General features: G+C 31.2%; 1 protein-coding gene and 1 long non-coding RNA gene across 4 annotated transcripts in view; both read right to left on the bottom strand.

Annotated features, from left to right (window-relative positions):
* LOC127702263 (uncharacterized) overlaps positions 1-9,272 on the bottom strand; it is a 249,338-nt gene that overhangs the window by 113,151 nt on the left and 126,915 nt on the right. The window lies entirely within an intron of this gene.
* LOC127702269 (uncharacterized) lies at positions 4,266-8,692 on the bottom strand. The gene is made up of 3 exons (XR_007982350.1): positions 8,545-8,692; positions 7,421-7,732; positions 4,266-4,538 (listed from the first exon to the last, which is right to left on the bottom strand). It is a non-coding gene; the product is annotated as an uncharacterized LOC127702269 (long non-coding RNA).

Raw genomic sequence — 9,272 nt, 5'->3', positions numbered from 1 at the left:
TTATATAATAGGTTATGTTTTTTGTTACTCGGTTATTCCAAATATAGGAAAATTGTGAAGTACTCATTGTTTCAGCTATTCATCCCTACCACAAACAGGACAAGTGAGCCCCTTCGTTTTCACTCCGAGGCTAATCTGACATGCTTTGTATTACATGTATTAACAAGATCACATTTTATACAAATAGATATTAGTTATTGTTTTCAACAAAAACAGAAACACATTTTGATTTGACTAAAACTATAATGACTTGATTACTTAAGAGGTATGACTCAAATAAATTGGAGTTATATTATATTTTATTGCTGTATACCATTAAGCCTTTAACCCAATTTGGGTTTTTATGTATTTTTTTAAAATAATAATATGGTTGCATGTAATGCAAAATGAAATAGCTTTCAAAAATACAAGACGTATGTGATCATTTTAACATCGTGAAGAACGTCAAACAAACAACAGAAATAATAATAATAATACAAATTATGTAATACTTATTATTATAATCATTAAAAAAATAATAATAATCATATTAACAATGATATGATAATAATGATAACAACAATAATAATAACAATAGTATGATTAATAATAATTTTTCTTTGCAATCGATTCGATAAAAAACTTGTTACTAGACATTAAGCAAACAACAGTTCAGTCGTTCCGAACAATACTGTAACAATGTTCATTAAAATAATAACTATAATTATCATAATAGGTGGTAGTAGTAGTAGAAATAGAAGAAGTTACGGTGTTTGTTGGAGACGAAGTTATATTTTTTTATTTCAATAACAATCGTTAGTTCAGAAGAATATAATTGAATTATCTGCATGTGTATGCTGCTTGCTCATGATGTGATAATTTCAACGTTTATTGATACATACACTACAAACCAGTAAAAGTCTGAAATGGCCTATATAATTATGTACTACTCGACTGTACTGATTTTTACTCGACCAATCTGAATTGGTCTGAAATTTACTTGATATAACTCGACCCCAATCTAAACCATACTCGACTCTAATGATTTGTACTTAACCCTTATCTTTGCCATTGAAAATAGTCTGAACTATTACTCAAATAGTCTGAAACAGTCTTAAGGCTCCGTGTTGAAGACCGTACTTTGACCTATAATGGTTTACCTTTATAAATTTTGACTTGGATGGAGAGTTGTCTCATTGGCACTCATACCACATCTTCTTATATCTATTAACCCATTCTCGCCCAGTACTCGACCAATACTTGACCACTTCTTTACCTATTTTTTCAGTCTGAACCATACTCGACCAAAGGTCTGAACAATACTGGACCAGTCTGAACCATACTCGACCAAAGGTCTGAACAATACTCGACCAGTCTAAACCATACTTGACCAAATAACCTCTACCTTTTTTTATTTGAACTGCTTAAATAACCTTTTTTTTAACTGACATGACAACAGCTAAAATAAAGTAAAGATATATGAAAACAGATTTTTACAGCCTTACATGATTATCAGATTTATCAAATCGAGATAGTTAAATTATCTAATTTTAAAATCTTGAGTCTTGTTAAAAAAAAAATTTTCTTTTACCTGAAAACCACACCTGTTCTGAAAGTAATAAAATCTTATTAAGGAGCTTCTTTTTTGGCATGTGTTTTTTTTTTTAAAGAACTTAATTCACCTAAATTCTTAAATAAAAACTACATAGGTTTCATGGTTGTACACATAACAGTTATATAACTATCTTTTTTAACTGAGGTAATTACAGCCAACAAAATCACTGAAATTCTTAACTTCATATCAGAACTAAACCTCTTGTGATTATAATTGGAATATTTCTATACTGTGGATTCATTAATTTTCGTTGGATACCAATGTTCGTGGATTTCGTGGGTACAGGTTAACCACGAATTTAAATATTCAACGAATTGCAAATTTCCATTGGTTTTTATGCAGACTTTTGCAAAACCACGAAATCAAATATCCACGAAAGTGTAAGTTTTCCTCAATCAACGAAAATTTGTACCCACGAAAATAAATGAATCCACAGTATACTGTAAATTCAGAAATGATTGCGTGCATTTATTATTGCGATTTTGTCATTTTAGATTAAAATGCGATTTTAATTTTTGCGATTTTGAGAAAAATCCTGTTTAATTCATATGCAAAATTTTATAATTCGAGTTTAAATTATTGCGTATATAACCCTGTCGCATTTTTCGCAATAATTTCTGAATTTACAGTATATATATATATCTAAAAGGGATAAAAAAAATAAAGAAATTGTTAAAATTATTCTACTGATTAGGAGTAAACTATAAAGTGATACCTCCTGCTTGGGACACAGTCATTAAAAAGATCACATGGGACAGAAAGTAATAAATTTTAAATAACAGGGTTTTCTTTTTACCTTTAAAACAAACCTGTACTGAGGTAACTAAAACTTATTAAAGTGCTTCTTGTAATATATGCCATGTCTTTAATTTTGACACAATTTAAATAATCAACCTGAATTTGTACTGTAAATTTGGAACACAATTTTTGTTTAAAAGATTTTATCAAGGATTGCTATGGAAGTTCTATTATATTAAAGACTTGGTTTTACAAAACAAAGGTGTAATTTTAAATTTTTTAAGTTGCTTTATATACAATAAAAAAAAATCACTGCGTTTTAACTAAACATGACTGACACCACAAATCTATACCATGTTTAAGTAAGTAGGGTTGATAATTTTCCAGTAACCATAAAATATATCTGAAACATTCAAAACATTTTCAATACCCTTTAAGTTATTTGAATAATGGTTGAAAGTTCTAGTCTTTCTGATGTACATAATGCAATGTGAACATGATATCATGTATATAAAAATTCATTTAACTGTAAACTTAATTTGTTACATGATATTTTTTTAATCTGACTAGTCTGAAACAGGTATCGGTTTTGCTCATTGTTGAAGGCCGTACGATGACATATAGTTGTTAATTTCTGTGTCATTTGGTCTCTTGTGAAGAGTAATGTCTCATTGGCAATCATACCTCATCTTCTTTCTTACATACATTACTTCCTTTGATCATCTTGTTTTATGTCCATTTTAAAGGTCATACACATTCTAAATTGAAAACGATGTTCAAACCTATGATTGCGTTGGATAAAAACCGCAATGTTTATACGTGTGCATGCAAAACAAATTTCTTGGTAGAGGGGTCTAAATACAGCACAAACAACATTTTCCAAAAGACCAAAAAAGTGAAAAAGTATATTTCAACAAAACGCATTTGACTGACAGGTCGAACAACTGATGTTCTTAAACCCTGCTGACTGCCATTGGCGATTGCCAAATAAACTCATCACAAGATGTAACAAAATGGATCTTTGAAAATTATTAATCTAATACCAAACAGAAAACAATACATTTGCGGAAAAGATGGTATACCGCAAAGAAAAGGTGCACAAATTAGTACATCATATCCGGATTTCGACAATTAATGTCTCTTCAGTGATGTTAAGAAAACGCATTTGACTAGCAGGTCGAACAACAGATTTTCTTATACCCTGCTGACAGCCATGGCGATTGCCAAATAAACGGATCACCAGATGTAACAAAATGGATCTTAATTATAAATTTCAAACCAAACAGAAAACAATATACTTGCGGAAAAGATGGTATACCGCAAACGTAAGGTGCAAAAATTGGTACACCATATCCGGATTTCGACAATTAATGTATCTGCAGTAATGTTAGGAATCGAAACGGTGTTCGTTAGGCCATATAATTTACCTCAATTAATAAGTGTTGATGAATTAAGGTGTATATTATGTTTATTGTTAAATATTGGGGTCAATGCTATATCATGCATATTAAATACATTTTTGATCTCAAGTTGTTGTTCAAATTTCTAGCCAAGTGAAATGTCTGTTGTTCAAAACAGTTCCTTAGTTAATGAAATATAATAGATGGATAGAACAAATAGGTGTAGATTGGTTAAGACTTGATCGAGTAAGGTTCAGACTAGGTCGAGTATGGTACAACTACGTCGAGCATGGTTCATACTTGGTCGTGAATTGTTCAGACACTTATAAAATGGTTAAGTACTGGTCGAGTACAAGTTCTGACTGTTAAGTATGGTTCAGACTACAGTTGAGTAATATCTAGTAAATTTCAGACTAATTCAGACTAGTCGAGTAAAAATCAGTACAGATATAGGCCATTTCAAACTTTTACTGGTTTGTAGTGATGTTTAATCAAATAAGAATTGAATTTATAAATAAAAATGTAGTTACCTTCCGGTTTCAACGTGATATTTTCTACAATACATCCTAATGTATTGCATATTTCTATTCCGCGTTCACCAAAACCATCTTCCGACGTAATGTGTATAGTAGAATTAATGTTGTATCTGTAATCGTATTTGTCTTTTCGGACCGTCCATACGAATGAAGTCATACGAAACCACGTTACAGTTGGTGCCGGAAATGATACTACATTCATTACTATGTGTACATCGGTGTTGGTCTTTGTTCCTATTTTGCGTTCTGTTTTAACATCCCGAGGTTTACCTGCATTACATATTTCAATTGTTACCAGACAATTACGAAGCAATACAGTCTATAAATGTTACATTAGATAAAACACTATTTTTTTTTATCCCATCCTAAAATCGTTTGATTTGGACGACGTTCAGACTTATTTTCCTAAATAGTTTAATCTTCTTAATATTACAAGTGCAGCTCTGAAGTATTATTGAAACTTAGTTTACCTTATTAACATATTAATTATCAGTATTTTTAACACTAGTTAATGAATGCAGTAGCTTTACCGGTCAAATACAACAAATACATAGTCTGAACATAGAATTACAGATCTTAATTAGCTGCAAGCGAATTGCCTGATGAGTACTGAATTAACTGCAGTGGATAACTCGCATGTTTTCACGGAAAGACTGAAAATGTCTAAATGATTATTTGTTGAGTCTTTAAAGAGGTGCTCTGATCAAAATTATTTTACCAAAAAGAAATGAGGTCAGCGCTTTTCAATTTTTAAATTCACATTTGTATGTAGCAACATTCCGACAGCGCCTGCATATATATGGGGAATAAATCTACCAATTGATACAATATTCCAGACCTTGCGTTTTCTCTAATGATTTCCTATATCAAGGGTTGCTGCTTATAAGAAATCTATTGAACAAGCTTACAATGAAGCTATTGAATCAAGAGCTCAAATTGGTACATTTGAAGTCATCCCTTCGAAAATTTACGGATGCAATTACTAGTTTGTTAACCGTTATGGAATAACTTTGTCACAGAAGACACCGGATATGTTCCAATAATCGTTACAACGATCCTGTTCTCTTTCTTTTGATTGTTACACATCGCCGAATGAACCTCATCACAATATGTGTATTAACTATGAGTAATAAAGTAGGTGCCAATAACAGAAAAGGATCTGCTTAACCTTTCAGAGCATCTCACATCTTCCTGTTTTTATTGGGGTTCTTATTGTCTTCATTTTTCTATGAATTGTTTTCTGAAACTGTTTGTCATTTTCTTTCGAATTTTGAGTTTGAATGTCCCTTAAATTCTTCAGCCTCTTTTTGTTTTAATCTTCATTTTTGGGTTGGCAAAACGTTCATCATTGAACACAAAAGACAATCACTTGACTACAATTAAGGAATGATAAATTACAACAAAAAATAAAAAACAGATTATATTATATATACACAAGTACTGAAAGCACCTGCTAAACAAATGCCAATTACAAAATATACCGTCATACATTTAACATCGGTTACTGTAATTTCAGACTGGGATTTCATACAGCAATGTAATGAACAGTAGTACTTTGAACAATGCCTAAAAGAAATTATGCCGAAAAACAAAAGTAGCATTTTAGTATTGCTTTAAACTATAAAAAGCGAATTTATATTTGTAAAAAAAAAAAAAATTGTACAACAACAGTTTACTTATAAAGCCAATAAGACAGCTTTGAATGACAATTCCTAAAAGTATTAGCTTCATAAACCGGATAATCATAAAGGGCTGGATGCGAATTACTACTTCTTATTAATCATACAAAAGAGATGATTTCAGCTTTCCAATAATGCACTTTCCATTTCTATATAGCAACATTCCAGCAGCGCCTGCATATATATACGGAGAAAATCTCACAGGGCATATGATATTCCAGGGCTTGTTTTTCCTATCATGACTTCCTTGATAGAGGGTTGCTGCTGACAAGGAAGCTATCAAACCAACAGTTCCAAGTGGTGAAGTTGATATCATCCCTTTGTAAATTTTATGGACGCTACACGGGTGTCATATGTGGAGCAGGATCTGCTTATCCGTCCGGAGCACCTGAGATCACCCCATGTGTTTGGTGGGGTTCACGTTGCTCAGTCTGTAGTTGCTAAATTGTGTTTTGTGTACAATTGTTTGTCTTTTTTTTTTTTAGTCTTGGCGTTGTCTGTTTTTTTTTTCAACATATGATTTTGAAGTCCATTTGGTATCTATCGACTCTCTTTCATAATAAATTTCTGTGTCAGTTAGTGAATTTTTGTAAAAGACTTGACCAGTTTTTTGTATATATATTCCTGCCTTAAAGGCCTTTTGAAGTAATGAAAATGTAACAGTATCTGAAATATGAGACTCGATCTATTATGCTGGAAAACAGAAGCAGCCAACGAAACATCACTTCCAAGGAAATGATAATTAACAATTGTTCCATTTAAATAAATCTATATACGTTGTTACCCTGTGAATGTCTAATATCAAGATCCCTATAAATTTTCAGATATTTATTATTGAATCAGTTCAAACTGTCCATTTTTTCACTTCCTTAAAGTGTCAAATATTAAGTCACTTACAACAGTATACCGTGATTTGTTAATTCTTTACTACACAAATTTATCCGAAGGTTTGACATTTTTGACTGGGGAATAGAAATTTAGACTTCTATCGACCTGGCCATAACCCCCTTTGCAAGCCAAAACATTTGTTTCTTTCCATCAAACACACTGTCAAGTTACAATCCACATCTCCGTCCTCTTCACTCCGATCGACCTGCCTTACAAAACCTATTTTCTGTGTGAATTGTTTAATTGGTCTTGTCCTTCAAAATCATGCATTATTTAGTACTAGACATTAACAATATTAAGTCTTATTATATTTTCAAAATTAACACTTTCGTTGCAAAATAGTATTTTTTCTAGAACATACACGGTCATACAGACCAATTATGATAAACACAATGATGTCCCATATAAATAAAGGAGTTGCATGTTATGCCATTTTTACTTGTTTTTAATTATGTTGGTTATTATACATTTTCTATCCTTTAAAGTAATTGTACACAATGATCTATACAAAAAAAACCAATTCTTAAAGATATTTAAAGATCCTTGCTAACATGTTTTTTTCAGTAACTTTTTAACTACACTTACATCGTATCACTAACTTGACTGTTCTGTTGTCTCCATATTCTATACCATTACTAGTGTGTATTGTAAAGTTTCCAGAATTTTCACATTTAAGAGAAGGTAGTTTTGTTATGAAACCATCAGACAGTTTGGTATAAAGTAAAGTTGGAAACTTCAACAAGGAGGAGTGAATTACTATTTGCGGATCTGGGTTACTAATAATACGGATTGTTATCGTTAGATGATTGCCTTCACTGAAACTATAGATTGTAGGGTTTCTCGATCCATATGTTAAATTTTTATCACTTAGCCAAAGTGCTTCAATTTTTGGAGAATCTGAAACGAAATGTACAAGACTTCATAACAACGAACATATACTGTAATCGTATATATTTTCTCAACTAGATTCATAATTGTTCGTGTGGATGTAAAACACGCGTATCAAATAATGTGCCCTTCCCATCAATATTGTGAACACGGTCTGTTTAAAATTACATTAAGGTCCTTAATTATGTTCACATGGTTTCAAAGTCTTTAGAGCATTTAAACACACAAATATATATATGTTTGTTTAAACAAAGTTTATTAATACATAATGCTATTTACAATTACTGTCTTTGGGGGACTGATGAGCAAAAGCGATCAAAGTGCAAAACATTAAAGAATTCCTTTGAAAATGAGAGCTTAAGAAATATTGATTATGAACTAGATTTTCCTTTTTCAGGTCGACATGATCTTTTTATTTATGGACGCTTACTACAGTCACAGCTGTATCATAAATCTTCAGATAAAATAAATAGATGAAATTTGTTCATGTATGATATAAAATAATGATACACCATGCAATGTTGTGATGGACGAGGAGTTCGAAGGATTTTTATCATGTTGTAACGATTGAAGCGTAACCTTTGTATCTTTATTGAATGAGTTTTCAAAGAATCACAAGTCGATGTCATCTTTACAATTCATATTCATGTTAGTATGAGTACAAAATAAATTCGAATATGTCAATCTGAAATGTAAATATTTTCAAAATTGTAAATATTTAAAAAAATAAATGATTATGTAATACAGTTTCGATTTCGAAAAAATTAAAATCATTCAACTAAAACAATACTCTGAGGAGATATTTCACTACTAATACTTACACTGTACATTAACTGATATATCTGTTCCTTTCAGACGTTGTGTATTAGAAGGATGAACAACTAAACAACGGTAGACCCCGGCCTGATTCTCCTTTATATTTGCTACAACTAGAGTTTCACCGAAAAAGACATGTTCAAAAGTTCTTGTTTTAATTAATTTCCATTCGAACAAACATTTCGGATTGCAGGTTGCAGTACAACGAATAGGACCTAATGCAGTTCCTTCTGTAACATTGAGTGCTGTGATTTCAGGTTCCAGCTCAACATTGTCAGGACCATCTACATTAGTTAAATAGCATATGATAATGTTGGGCAAAACCCATAAAAACATTCAATTAAAAAGTTAAACAGGTTTTTAAGAAAGGGGGAAATTAATATCATCAATGGAGGCAGATAAAAGTATGGCAGATATCAAATGACAAAAAGGCAAAACACTTTAAAAGAGTTCACAAATCGTTATACAAATAAAAATCACATACTGATAAATAAGACCTGCATTTTAAACCGGATGTGAATTTGGCTATTTTTAGAGGGTATCACATTATGTATGTTCGTCTAGCTCTACTAGTAGATAGTTAAATGATTATGTTTTGAACATGGTAACTGCTTTAAATACATAAGCTACCTATCAGTTTAACGGAAAATATGTTATATACATTTCAGAGTAAATCAAAACTACAATATTTCATTTATGCTTGAAGAAATTTAGAATATAATAGTTTATCATA

Source organism: Mytilus californianus, unplaced genomic scaffold (genome assembly GCF_021869535.1).
Source record: "Mytilus californianus isolate M0D057914Y unplaced genomic scaffold, xbMytCali1.0.p SCAF_5, whole genome shotgun sequence".
NCBI lineage: Eukaryota > Metazoa > Mollusca > Bivalvia > Mytilida > Mytilidae > Mytilus > Mytilus californianus.
The sequence above is the reverse complement of the archived record's forward strand: the minus strand, read 5'-3'. Positions and strand labels throughout refer to the sequence as shown.